Below are 14056 nucleotides of genomic sequence, written 5' to 3'. Positions count from 1 at the left end.
TGCAAGTCTTCCATCCTTGACGAATGTTTCAACAATATCCTTCAAGGATGTACACTCCTCTGTATTGTGACCCTTTGTCCCGTGGAAGTCACAGGATTTGCCCTGATCCGCATTAGGTCGCTGCCGGATCATTGGAGCTTTTGGCCATGGGAGTTTTTCAGTGGCAAATATCTCCGTGACGCTTTTGGTGAGTGGCGTCCACCGGTGTTTTCGGCTTGAAGGGTGCATGTTATCCCTTCCGCCAACAAGAGGGCGAGAGCTGGATGAGGTGTCAAAGTTTACCCTTGACTGCCAAATACCTAGCTTCCTCTTTTTGTTCTGCCGGGCGATCCGAACATTGTTTTCTCTGGTCCTCTGCGTGTAGAGGTGTGTACTCTGGGGAAGATCCCTACCCAGTTGCTTCTCCGTCTCGGCAAAGCGCTTGGCCGCCGTCATGATGGCATCCCATGTGGATGGCATGCCGTCCTTACCCGTCAACGTGCAGATAAGCTCTGGGTATTCGGCGCCCTGGATGAAAGCGGCGCGAACAAGATCTTCACTTATGTTGCCCAGACTCAGTTTTTTAGAGTTGAAGCGAGTGATGAAGTTAAGTAAATATTCATCTTCCTCTCTCACGCAGTTGAGGATCGTCCACTGCTCTTCAGTATATTTCCTCTGTTGACTGAAGTGTTGGCTGAACTTGTGTTGAAAGTCCGCCCAATCATGGATGTGGTGGACCGGTAAACGATCAAACCACGCCATGGCCGCTCCAACCAGCGTCATCTGGAACATATAACACCACGTGGGTTCTGTCCAGTTACTGACGGTTGCCCCCGCTATGAATCTGTTCAAGTGATCATCTGGGTCGGATAGACCATCATAAGTGCCGATGTTGGACATCTGTTTGGCACTTCTCGGAGCGATTGCTTCCGCAATGTTCCTTGCAAACTTGGATGTTCCCGCATTTGCAGCAATAGGTCTAATGGTTTTGGAGAAGTCGCGTGGGTTTCCCCCCGCGTTCCTTGGTTTGAAGGTTTCTCCGAAATTCCTTCTTGGTTGGAAGTCCGTTTCCTTACGCTTCCCTTTCGCCCTATGGCGAGGGTTCGCGTCAGTGTCGGATTCCTCCCGATCATCATCCGAGTATTCGCACTCACTGTTCATGTTGAGCTGTTGTCGAGTGCTTCCGAGTTCGTCAGCCTGTTGGAGTGAACGCAAGCGTTCATCCAACTCAGCTTGGAATTCCTTCTGACGTGCTTCGGCCCACGCCTTAACTTGATCGAGTGTTTGGCGAGGGAGCCTCGTCTGTTTCTCCAACTGGGCATCAGTGAACCGCAGTGAAATATTGTTTACTGCACTTGCCCCGGCTTGGGTAACCGGGGTAGTGTTCGTAAAATTTGTGTAACCGCCGGTGTTCCCCCCAGTAGCTGGGGTTGTGGTTACCGGGGTTTCTTGGTCACTTACTGGCCTTGGGAACGGAGTAACGTTAACCATTTTTTCAGAAGTTTTGAAAAAACTGAGAATTAGTTCTAGCTTTTATGCACGGATGGCGCCAACGAAGAAACACTAAGTGACCCCGGGCAGATTATGGATAATCTGGGGGTTAAGTAATGTTTCCCACGAGGGTTAGGTCCGGCAAAGAAGGATGTTCTTCAGATGACCTGCAAAACAGACACCGTGAGCTCGTCACTGAGAAAGGGGGGGGGGGGTTCCTCCTTGTGACCACCCTCCGGCGTGAGAATCAGACTAGATTGCTCTGAATATAAGTGTATATTGAGAGAAATAGCTAGTGAAGGTAAGATACAAGATGATGATACCGTTCCAAGGTGTTGGAGTATTTATAGCCGAAGGTAGGTTTCCAAGCAGGTACAGCCAGCTGTATAATATTCCTGTTCTACCAACTATGGGCTACGCACGTGCCATGCTGGTTGGTGGGTAGGCAGCGGCTGATAGTGACAAGGCCGGCTGTGTACTGTTCCCTTTCCACCAACTGCAGGCTATGTGCGTGCCACGACAAGGGTTGGTGAGTAGGCAGCGGCTAATAGTGACAAACAGTACTAGAGCATGCTCCTCCTCGTACTGTTGTCGGTGAGCTGTCACCCTGTGATTGGTTCATGGGCTGTTTTGGTCAGATCTTGTCTATTTTGTCCATACCTTGGCAGGTATAGTACAAAAGATCTTCCAGAAGCATACGGACTGGCTCATTTGGGCGGGAGTATTCCCGCCTTGCTCATTCCTTCAGGTGACACTGAATTATTGAGAATTAGTGCCTTGTGCGTGTAGCCTTGCTATTAGTGCGGGTAGCCTTCCCTGATGGCTTGTATCCGCAGCTGCGGGGACAGGCGGGGTACTTCACCATTGGGAGGCTTTCCCTGCGGGAACAGCTGGCGTACTGCGCGTAAGGTCTTCATCTCTGAGCATGGTGGGTCATGCGGAACCAGTTGGTCCTTGCGCAGACGTCCCTCTTCAAGGTGAGTCTTGCGGGTCCAACTGGGCTCTGCTGGGACCTACCTCTTCACTGATATCTTTAGAAGGATCCTGAGCATCCAACAAAAGCAGCTGACTTATAACCGCATCCGCAACGAAGTCATCAATCTGGGTCCCTAAGAACACAATCCGTTCTCGTAAAAGCAAACCCATGGCGTCGGACTCTGCACCTCTCATCGCCGTGGCCGGCGTCTGCAGTGAAGAAGCAGAAAGATTGAAACTTGGTTTGAAGTTTAGGGTTTGTGGAGACGACTGAAATGAGCATTTTACGGAACGGCGGAGGTAGAAAGATTGAAGGGGGTTTGCCGGAATAAGCCGCCGGAGATAGACGGATGAAGGGGTTGAAGAGGAGAGCAACTCCATTGTTGATAGAGGTGGTTGCTTCTATTCTTGAAAGAGTGTTGTGTTGTGTTGTGTTGTAATACACTTTTTTTAAGTTTTCTCTCATTATTTTGATTATTAAAATATCTTTTTAGACAAAATGACAAAACTCGTCCTTTATGTTTGAATCAATTTTCAATGATCGTCCTTTACAAAGATGAATGCCAGAAAACGTCCTTTATGTTTAAAACCCCTATCACGTTATGTCATTTGGCTCTAACCCAATTATTTTTATGGTTAACTCTAGTCATGTGCAAGCCACATGAGGGTATTTTTATAATTTTACATATTTGTTAAATAACTGAAAATAAAGAAATAAATATATATTAAAACAATCTCTCTATTCTAAAATCATTCACCTAGATTCCACTCTCTCATCTTTCTTTCTTTTCATCACCTCAATACACCATACCACCACCACCACACAACCATCATCTTCGATGACTCCACCAATATCTCCGGTTACTCCACCACCGCCACCATATTTGACAACGGCTACAGCGGATCTGCGCTTTCTGTTCACCCACACTGGTCAAATATGTGCTTTTCGTTCACTTACACCAAACTTCCACCACACCAACCATGATGAAATGTTTAGATGCAATTTGTTTCAGATCTGCACAACAGAGCTCGATTCCAACATAAACCCTAAAATTTGATTCCGTAGTGGAAGTGGTGGATGACATAAAGAGAATCAAGGGGAGGGGACAGGTGGAGGTGTGACGGTCGGCGACGACGAAGGATGACGTGTTGCCGGAAACCCCCAACATCTTCATCTCATTCCCTCAAAAATCTGTCGAGGATAACAACTGAAAAAACGTAAAAACATAAAGGACGAGTTTTGCCATTTTATCATCTTTTTATTTTATTAAAAAGTTATATAAAGTGATAAAGTTTTATATTTTTTTGTAACTTGAAATTGCTTGTGGAGCGTTGCGCTGATCGAAAAGTTCAAAAACGCATAAAACATAATACATTACAATAAGTTTATCACAACGCCTGCTTGATTTAATATGAAATCTATAAATACAAAAATCTAATTCTATTAAGAAAAAAAATACACTAACAAACCAGCCATATAGAGATTTGAACTCGGGTTCTACAAATTACAACACAACAATATCACCACAACTCATATTTTTGTAACTATTATTAGTTTCAAATTAATAAATAAAAAAATTTAGTGACTATCACATGAAAACCACTGTATTTCTAACATTAGGTTTCCTTTTATATATAGTATAATAATATAGGGATTTGTTTTTTTAACTCGCCTTCTTTCTTACCTAAGCTAAAAGATGAACACATTTTTAGCAATCTATATGTCTCAAATTTGGTTGTAAACCCGTGTTTTATATGAGGTCTCATACATGTCGGGTAATGTCGGGTACCTATTAGGCTACTACTAATGGAACATGAAGGTATAATTGGTACCAGGATGTTTATTTGTGGTCTTGTATTATAAAAATTGCCTGTTTGTTTGTGGTCTTATATCATAAAAAAAACACTTTTAAACCAACTTACATATTCAATTATGCTTCTAAAAGTTTATAGTTTTATAATTACAAATTTCTAACTTAAACATACTGTTATTATATTTTTGAAATATATATAATATACTAGGTTTCATTGCGAGTAAGTGGATTAAAAAAAAGACATGTATCATATAATACCGTTCACGTCCCAAACCCAGATGATGACACAACCATCATTCCATGGGTTGACACTTGGCAGTAATTTGCCATCTAACCTTTCTTATTGGGAATTTTTGCGGTCTTTAAACTCTCTTGATACGTTCTTTTAGCAAATATTCTTTTTATACTGGTTTATAAGTTGTTGAAAGATTTGTAAAGCTTTAAACAATATATGAAAGATGTGTTAATTCAGCATCCAAGACAAACAAAAAGTGTTGGAAGGGCTTCTCAAACTTGGCTCATTGTCACCTTAGTCTCAAGACTCAATCTCGTGATGCATAACTATGTGTTTATACGTTTAAATAGTATATTTAAAATAATACTCCGTACAATTTAATAGAAACAATCACAAAAAAGAGCTTACTGATGGTTTCAGTTTTGCAAGTCAACTTGCATTATGTTAAACTAAATGTTGATCCGGTGCGTTGCACCCAGCTTGGATGGTTGCATATAGACTATAGAGACTAAATATTATAGATAGACTGGTTAATGCAAGAAGTAAAAATAAAGAACCAAGATCCCCTATAAGATACATAATATCATTTGTACATAGCATAGTCCTAGCAAAGTGTTTGACAAACATTCTACGATTTTCGGGGCATTAAATATTAATAGTTTACACTTGAAGTTGACTATGATTTGCAAGAGGTGGCATTTTGAGCGTCATCAGTTATGTTTTGGAATCATTTCTTCTGATATTATTGCCAAAAAGTCTTCATTTGCCAAAACATTTTTTTTTTTTGATGTGGTTGCCAAAAAGTTATTTATTGCGATAGCAGCAGCATCTGTTTAAACAACGAAGCACATAAAAAAGGACCAGAGTCAGACAGATAAAAACACGACGCAAACATTAAGTTGAAAAAAACCTTCCTTAGATTAAAGTTGAGCAAAACACTGCAAGCTATCCACGAAAACTACAAACTGAAACAAAACAAAAAAACAGTATTAACAACTTCCAGTTAACGTTAAAATACTCCGCACATTCAGCAAGGTGCCTGATTAGAAATTCATATTGAATTTGTAATTTGGTTTAATCTGAACTGGCCCGGGTCGGTTCAGATTTTTGTTAAAATGAAACTGAACTGTAAAGCTGAGAACAAATTCGGGTAGGTGCTATATTAGAAATCCATGCCAAATTTGTACTTACGTTTAGTTTGAACTGGCCCGGTTTAATTTTTTGTTTCACCGGCTTGAAACCAGATAATAGACACTCGTAAAAAAAATTATAAAAACGGGCCTGGAAACTAAAAGGCTGCTTTTTTTAATCATCTTTGAAACCGGATCGAATTATAAGCAACGATGTTAAGGTGTTATTTAGTATTCGGAATTTGTTATTTGGTATTTTGGTTTACGGTTCTGAGACCGAATTTGTTATTTGGTTTATAGCTCAATTGCAATTAATAACTTTATATCCTGTTTTTTAATGATCTCTCATGTTAATTCTCAAAGCATAAACATTAGCGGAGAGACCGCACTGAAACAGAAGGCACACACTTTGTAAATTCTACAAAAATGAAGTTCATATATGCCAACGAATCAACCACCAAGAACTGGTAGGACAAACAACAAAAAAAGCATACACTCAAACACCCTCAGTCATGCCAATTGCCAACCATACCAACTCAAGAACCATAAACTGTAGCGGACTTTAAAGTAATTCCAGTATTTCTTAGAAATCTTATTTTTAATATATAAACTATAAGTATTTATTTGTTAACATTGGAGACATTGGGCCGGGCGGGTTCGGGTCATGGGTCAGAACATTTAGGGTCGGAACTATTCGTTTCAAATAAGGATTAATGTGATTCTGGTCGGGACGGGAAGGGCTGGAATGAGTTTCGGGTCAAAACATGTTGGTTATGCGTGTTTAATGCCGCTTACGCACGTTCATGCGTCGGTTAAGCGAGTTAAAAATGCCGCTTACACATGCAGAGCCAGTTACGTGCCACGTAACGTGCGTAACCCGGTCCCGGACACGAGTAACCAATGGCGGTTATGCATGACGTTGGTTACAGATGTAGCGTTTCTGGCCCGGTAACGTGTTTGACCCTAGCGTTACACCTATACTGACGGCGAGTTACCAATGTAATGCCAACGGTTACGCATAACATGCCGCGTTACACGCGTATCAATGCTTGTTACGCGTCCAATACCGTGTTACGTGCGTACCAACACCGGTTACGCATCTGATGCCACGTCATGCGCGTACCAAGATCGGTTACGCGTCCGATGCACCCTTGGTGTCCTAAACTAACATGTATAAATAAAACCTGCTTACCAAGAATTATGTGTTCCATACCTTTAAGTGCAGCCACCACAGTTAACTCTTTCCTGTTTCTACTTTTCTCAGCACCAATTTCTTCAGTTGCAGCCTTAAAATTTGCATCTTCCTCATCACCAACTTCTTCACTAGCAAAGCTTAGACTCAATTTTTTTTGTGTAACATCACAAAAATTTTGGATCAAAGTTACCAAGTTCAAAGTAAAAAGGACCAAAAGTGACAAGTTATAAACTCCAAGGTTAAAATTGAAAAATCTGTCTTCTTGTCCCATAGCGATACGCGACGGGACAATGGACAAGCCCATCGCGTATCGCGAAGGGCTTATTCCAGAAACCAAGAAAATGGGACAATGGCGATACGCGATCGCCGAAGTGCCAACGTCATTACGTATCGCGATGATGTGGTCTGACAAGTGTGACACGTGTTGCCATGTGTCAACCAGTGGCATGATGTATCGCCACGTGTCACCATGTGGCATCGCGTCCGCCACGTGGTAGGCCTAATGGTGACCAGGCAGACTTACATCGTGATACGCGACGGGTCAATCAAGTATCGCGATGGTCCCCTGAAATGCCTATAAATAGCAAGTCCGGGTTTTCTCATTTTCCACACCAAATTTCACACATCCTTCTCTCTATAACATCTCTCTAAAGACCTCGTAAAGCGTGCCCTCATCCACCTCGATTTCCGTGCCCGATTTCTCGTATTTCGTGTCACTAAACCATCAATACCAAAGTACCAACGACGTTATCTCAAAGCTTAAGACATCACGAGACGACCCGACGATCCTCATGAAGTACGTGCCAAAAAGAGAGAAGAATGGGTGTGCCTCGATAAACTTGTCAAGGAAGGTGTTGATCAAGAAGCTTTGGTAAACGAAGCGACGACGAAGTGCTGCTCGATTGTGTAGGGTTTCTATAAGCCAACGAAGGTAGGCATAATGCCCGAATAAAATAATAATAAATTATTAAAAGGCTTAAAACCCTAAGTCGAGGATATACTCAATACCTCGATAAATAACAAAAAGAAAACATAACAAAGAAAAGAAAAGAAAGAAATATGATTATAATATAAATCTTTGTTATACATGTTATTTAAGTTTATAATTATTATAATATTGGATAATAAAGAAAAGAAAGTATATGTTTCTTAAAGAAGAAGAAAACGTAGGGTTTTAAAGAAAAGTAAAATAAGTTAAACTAGAGGTTTATCTTATAAGAAAAACAAAAGTAAATACGTTGAAAGAAAAAGTTTTAACTTATAAAAGAAAAGAAAAGAAAAGAAAAGATACCTTTAAACTAAAGGTTTAAAGTAAAGAAAGAATGTTTTGAACTAAAGGTTCATAAAGAAAATATAATCGAGGTAAATATTATAAAAAGAGACTAAAGGTCTTATGCCGGATTGAATATCCGACTAACAAAAGGTTATACTCGTACTATAGGTGCGAGATAGCAAAGAAAAGGGAAAGACCCTCGGACAGTGTATTGAAGCTGATCCAAAGGAAAAGGTGAATACACCCCAACTTTATAAACTTGTTTAATCGAGTCAAAAATAAATGAAAAGAATTGCATGGTACTGCGTGTCTCTAAAACGTTATAAACAAAAGTAATCGCTAGCCCTCAGGCTGTCGTGTACGTTTGTTTGGATCCTTACATATGTGGTAAAAAGTCGGTGGGCACACCCCACCACAGTTGGTCATGACCTCTACTACGATGGGTCGGACCTAAGTTACGTCCGAGTAAGATTGACCATGTGTATACGTATGGTACCTAAGTAATGTCGAACACTGCAGTGTTTGCTGGGTGTCTTGTGTGTGACTTAAGTTTATAATTGTGTTTGTTTTAAAAGCTTGATTATTCCTAAGCCACGATGGGCCGGACCTAAGTTATCTCTCGATGGGTAATCAAGTAAAAGAAAGTATTTTAGCGTCAGCATATTCACCAACATGTGTTACTGACGTATTTTCTAAACATTTTGCATGTAATCAAGAATAGGAGCTTGGAAAGCTCGAAGTGCTCAAGATATCAGATGGCTCGAATTGTTTTGTTAAACTTTAAAAATATAAATGGTGGTTTATTATAACAACTAATCTTTTGTAAAAACGAATATTACTTTAAACGAGTATTTTATAATCTCGCCTTTTGTAATGTAAATATTATACTTTAAATCCACATAAATATAAACTACCGCTTTTAAACATGTAACTCTGATATATTTACAAATTTGGTACCAACTTCTTCATTAGCAAAGCTTAGACTCATTTTTTTAAGATAAAAAAAGTAGTAAGGGATTGTTGGGCTGCAGAAAACCAAGTTTATAGTTTCAGCCAACTTCTCTTCACATTCATTCAACTTCTCTTTTTCAACCTTATAATAAAATGCCCAATTATCTAAAGAGTCCTCGGCCCTCCACAACCTTGAGTGCAAGCATAAAACTTGCAGTTGCCCACACATGTATTACATTCTTCATTGGGGGCATGAAATTTGCCGAAAGAAACATGTCATAATAGGTTACAGCACAAGCCAAAGTTTCTATTTTAAACTCTTGGGAATGTTAAGAGTAGACCTGTTTAATAGAAGCCAAGTAAACAATAGTCAAAACTTTAGTGAAAGTCTACGTTTTGAGATTGTTATTTAGATCAATTTACCTGATATGTCGCTTGAACACATTTATATCTATACTCTGCAAAATCCTTGTCACTCAAAACCCGTTGGCGGTACGAGTCATTTCGAATATTTAATGACCTAGAAACATATGTATCATAGTCTATATTATTTTCTCCATTTGTGGGAGTGGAACGGACAGGAGCTTGAGGGACAGTGATATATTGTTCCAAAGCACGAAACTACCGTGTGTTACACGAGTTGTACCGCTTCTTTTCAAAATATATTCATATTGACGGCGAAACTACCGAAACTATCTTCCTAGATCTTAGATATTTGACCACTCAAAGTTTGGTGGGTTTTTCAGAAAGGTATATCTGAAAGGTTTTTTATATTTATTACTTCTTGGTCTCCAATAAACGGATCTAAAATATCATATATCTAAAGATTTGAACATCCAAATCAGGTAGGTTTTATGGAAAAACCAACAGATCTGAAAGGATTTTTAGATCTATGAATATGAAACTTGACTATTGCTCAAACGAACCCAGATCTGAAAACATCAGAACCAGATCTGGGATATCTCACTTAGAAAAAACACAGATCTAAGAGTTTTCCCCAAAGTTTGATAGTATTTCTTCTTGTATACTTCCAGATCTGGATCTTTTCTCGAGAGGAAAAAATCACAGATCTAGAATATTTGATGAACAGATCTGAGAACTGAGACGAAAACAAAGAGTAATTCGTTGCCGTGTCCCACGGATGACGCCAATGAAGAAACATAGAATGGATCCGAGTTGCCGGTTTTCGAGATGAACGAATTGACGAATTCGTCTTCTTCTCCGGTTGCTCGAGATCTGTCATGGAAAAGTGGGGGAGTGGATGTGACTGCTAAGAGTTTCCTCTTGTTTACTGACACAAAAATACGTTGGAGGCCAAGGATCCAAGAGAAGGTTCTTCAAATTAATGATGAAGACTCCTTATATAGGAACTCCATGACTACCATCATGAAACCCTAACCTTTATTGAGCCAGGCCCTGCTAGGAGTTAGTTACCTTCACAAACCCTCGGCCCAATGAGCCTAGTTAGTAGACAACAATAATAATGTAATAAACATAATACATAATGTAATAAATAAAAGTCACCATACTTGAGACTTATGTGATTAATTTTTATGCAAATTAACATATGTATATGAATGTTAAAAAATTTACATCAACACAAACTTGACAGCCGGACCGAACCGTTATGTTGATCTTTACCGAACCATTCACGAACAAGTTCATTTCCCCGAACATGAACAAGAATAATTCCGTTCGGTTAGGCGTTCGTGAACCGTTCGTTTATCCGTTAAAAACTTAACGAATGAACATGAACAAGGCCTTGTTCGGTTCGGCTCGTTTATACCCCTAATCTCTCTCTCTCTCTCTCTCTCTATATATATATATATATAACATATTTTAATCAATTTCAACCATATATTTCTATAAATTCTAGACCTAGTTGCTGTATATTAATATGATACTAACACAATTCACTCCGGTCATATTTAATCAATTTCAAACACTATTAAAAAAATCCTAAATCATTTATATAGTCCGAAAATGAGTTAAAAGAAAATTGTACCTGCATATTGATTATTGAGCATCCTCATTTGGAGTATCTAAATCGGAAAGTTTCTCATAGCATAGAAGATCTATTGATTCGCCGGAACTTGCATTCCTTTTTTATTCGACCGAACTTGAGTTAGTTGAAGGTTCGCCGGTGGAATTTGAGTTCACCCTAGAGGATTCGCCGGAATTCGAATTCGCTTCATCGGAACTTGCATTTACGTCGGAAGAATAGCCGGAATTTGGATTCGGTTCTTCGAAGTTTGGATTTACGACGGCAATCACGTACACGCGGTCGGAACTCGTGGAATCGGAATTGGAGTTCGACATTGAGTGAGTTCAGTTAGGGTTTGATTGGAGTGAAAAAAACAGTTAGAATTGGGGTTTGATATGAGAGATTGAAATGATTACAGATGTTTGTTTGAGTTTGAGCGCCAAAAGGTTTCATATCATTGATAAACACGTAATAACCCGGTGTAATAAAAACCGGTTCGAACCGGATTTCATACAAAGGCCCCGTGTTTTGAGTCCGGTATATTTTTTCGGTTTACTAAACTTTGAGCCGGTCGGTTATTCTAAAATACCGGTTGAAACCATTAAAGTGCTCCACTTCGTGCTCGATCGAATTTTTCACATATCTTAAAACTCGATGAGCCGCATATAGGTGTGGACGACGAGGTTGTTGCACGAACCGACTAAAGTCGCCTACCACAAATGCGACGTCCGGTCTCGTTAATGTTAGGTAAATTGAACTACCTACAATTTGTCGGTATTTGGTCGGGTTTTTCAACTCCTTTCCTTCCTCTTGATAAAACCTTTGATATAACTCACAAGTATACCTTCTTTGGTGCAACACCATATCACTTTTGGAGTATTCAACTTCTAGTCCTAGAAAACGAGTAATGAGGTTACCTCGTAGCTGGTCAGTTTCTTATTTCCAATTACCGGATATAATCAAGTCATCTACATAGACCAAAACTACTACAATATTTGGCCCATTTTGATTGACAAACAAACTTGCATCGGCAACCATACTACTATACCTGCAATGCTCAAGGAACTCGCCAGTTTTACCGTACCGAGCGTCACGGAGATTGCTTGAGTTTGTATAGTGCCTTTTTCAATTTACACACATAACTGAACTGAACCTATTCCTCAAACTCGATCGGTTGTTTCATATATATTGTATGACTTCAATTTCCAAATAAGAACACGTTATTTACGTCCATTTGTTCTAGACTCTATCCGAGACTCGTCGTGAGTGCTAACAAAACTCGAACCGTGCTTATTTTGGTAACGGGACTAAACGTCTCGCCATAATCGAGACCATATTCTTGTGAGAAACACAGGAAACTAATCGTGCCTTACACTACAAAAAAATTGTCATTTAGTAGCCACATTTTTAGTGACATTTAGTATTTATGCCACTATATTAGGTTTTAGTGGCACTTTCATATGCCACATTTGCTAGCACGCACTTTTAGTAGCATTTAGTATTTGTGTCACTAAAATTCATGTTTTAATGACACTTTGCGTATGTCATATTTGTTTGGCATACACTTTGAGTGCCTAGTAGATTTCGTGTGTTAAAATTTAGGTATTTAACTGCACCTTGCATATGCCATAATTTCTTGACAACATTTATACTAGCATTCTACATTTGTATCACACAAAATTTAGACTTTTTAATGTCACTTTGTATATTTTTAGAAGCTGGCGACAATAAATAAAAAGTTTGTAATATAACTATTTTTTTAAAATTTTAATAATGTTTTGTAATATTAAAATAACATGGTTGAATACTTGAATTGTTGCTTATAAGATACTCAGAATTATCATCAAGAAGATTCAAACGTGTGTAAGCTATTTTATTTTAAAAGGCTAATAATACACAACCGTCCTACCATAAAGTTGTTATGCTAAAATAATTGTTGTGGTAGAAAAAATCACTTAAAACTTATACATGCGTCTCCAAATTTGATTAAACCTAAATTATATGCAAACGCTTGCCGCTTAAATGATAAATCAGTTAATCTAAATCGATCAATCAGACTCTTGATTAAGCGAACTAGGAGTCCATTGTAAGAAGCAGCGGCCAGCATTAATTTTATTTCATAATCCTTGATGTAATTTCTTTTGCATAGTTAAATATTACGTGGTAACTATTGATGTTTTTATCTGCCATATTTTGAATACGTAAATTGTTTTTTTGTTTCATGTCCTTAGTTACTTTTATTGAGGTTCATTTATTATTATTATTATTATTAGAGTCGGATAAACCTGATTTTCAATACGGTCGGGGTTAGGGGAGTTTTTTATATAGGTCAGAGTTTGATTGACCCGAAACACATTTTACTAAAATTATGTATATGTGAACAGATCTCTACAGATTTAAACAAGATGCAACAACTTTTATAAACAAATTCGGATACTTAATTCTATTTGATTATGCGTTTTTTTGTTTCAATACTATTTTATTAGTATCCAATTCTTGGTTTAATTGCATGTTTCAAAATTTTGGATTATTTTTAAAACAAAAAAGAGATTTTTTCCTCAAACCCGGTTATTGATTGATTTAACTGGTTTTGGGTCTTTTTGACAAAAAGGGTAAAGATATATCATATATGATTCCAATTTCACGGGTTCTTGTTTTTATGATTGATGTTCATGGTTTCAAAATCTTTACCCTTTTGCAAAAGAGTTTTTTTTTTCATGAAAATTTTAGTTGCAAATTGAGTTATAAGTTTAGAATGGTCAAATTGACTACTAATTTAATCAAGAGCTTGTCATTACAAAATAAAAAAATATAAATATTTTTTTAAAGAGACATCATAAAATTTAAATAATGTTAGAGGGTAGTAATATGTCAAATAAAATTATTGAAGGAAGTCAAAGTTCACGAGAGAGAGTACGACAACTAAGGGATGTGGGTACGTTTAGCCTAACCCTTATACCTTTTTAATTTTATTGATCAAATTGTGATGGGTGAATAATAAGCATATGATCATTTGTCAAACGCCTTGT

This window comes from Bidens hawaiensis, unplaced genomic scaffold (assembly GCF_021521415.1).
Source record: "Bidens hawaiensis isolate Kalapana, Puna unplaced genomic scaffold, B.hawaiensis_p1.1 tig00001179_1, whole genome shotgun sequence".
NCBI lineage: Eukaryota > Viridiplantae > Streptophyta > Magnoliopsida > Asterales > Asteraceae > Bidens > Bidens hawaiensis.
Note: the sequence above shows the minus strand (reverse complement) of the source record.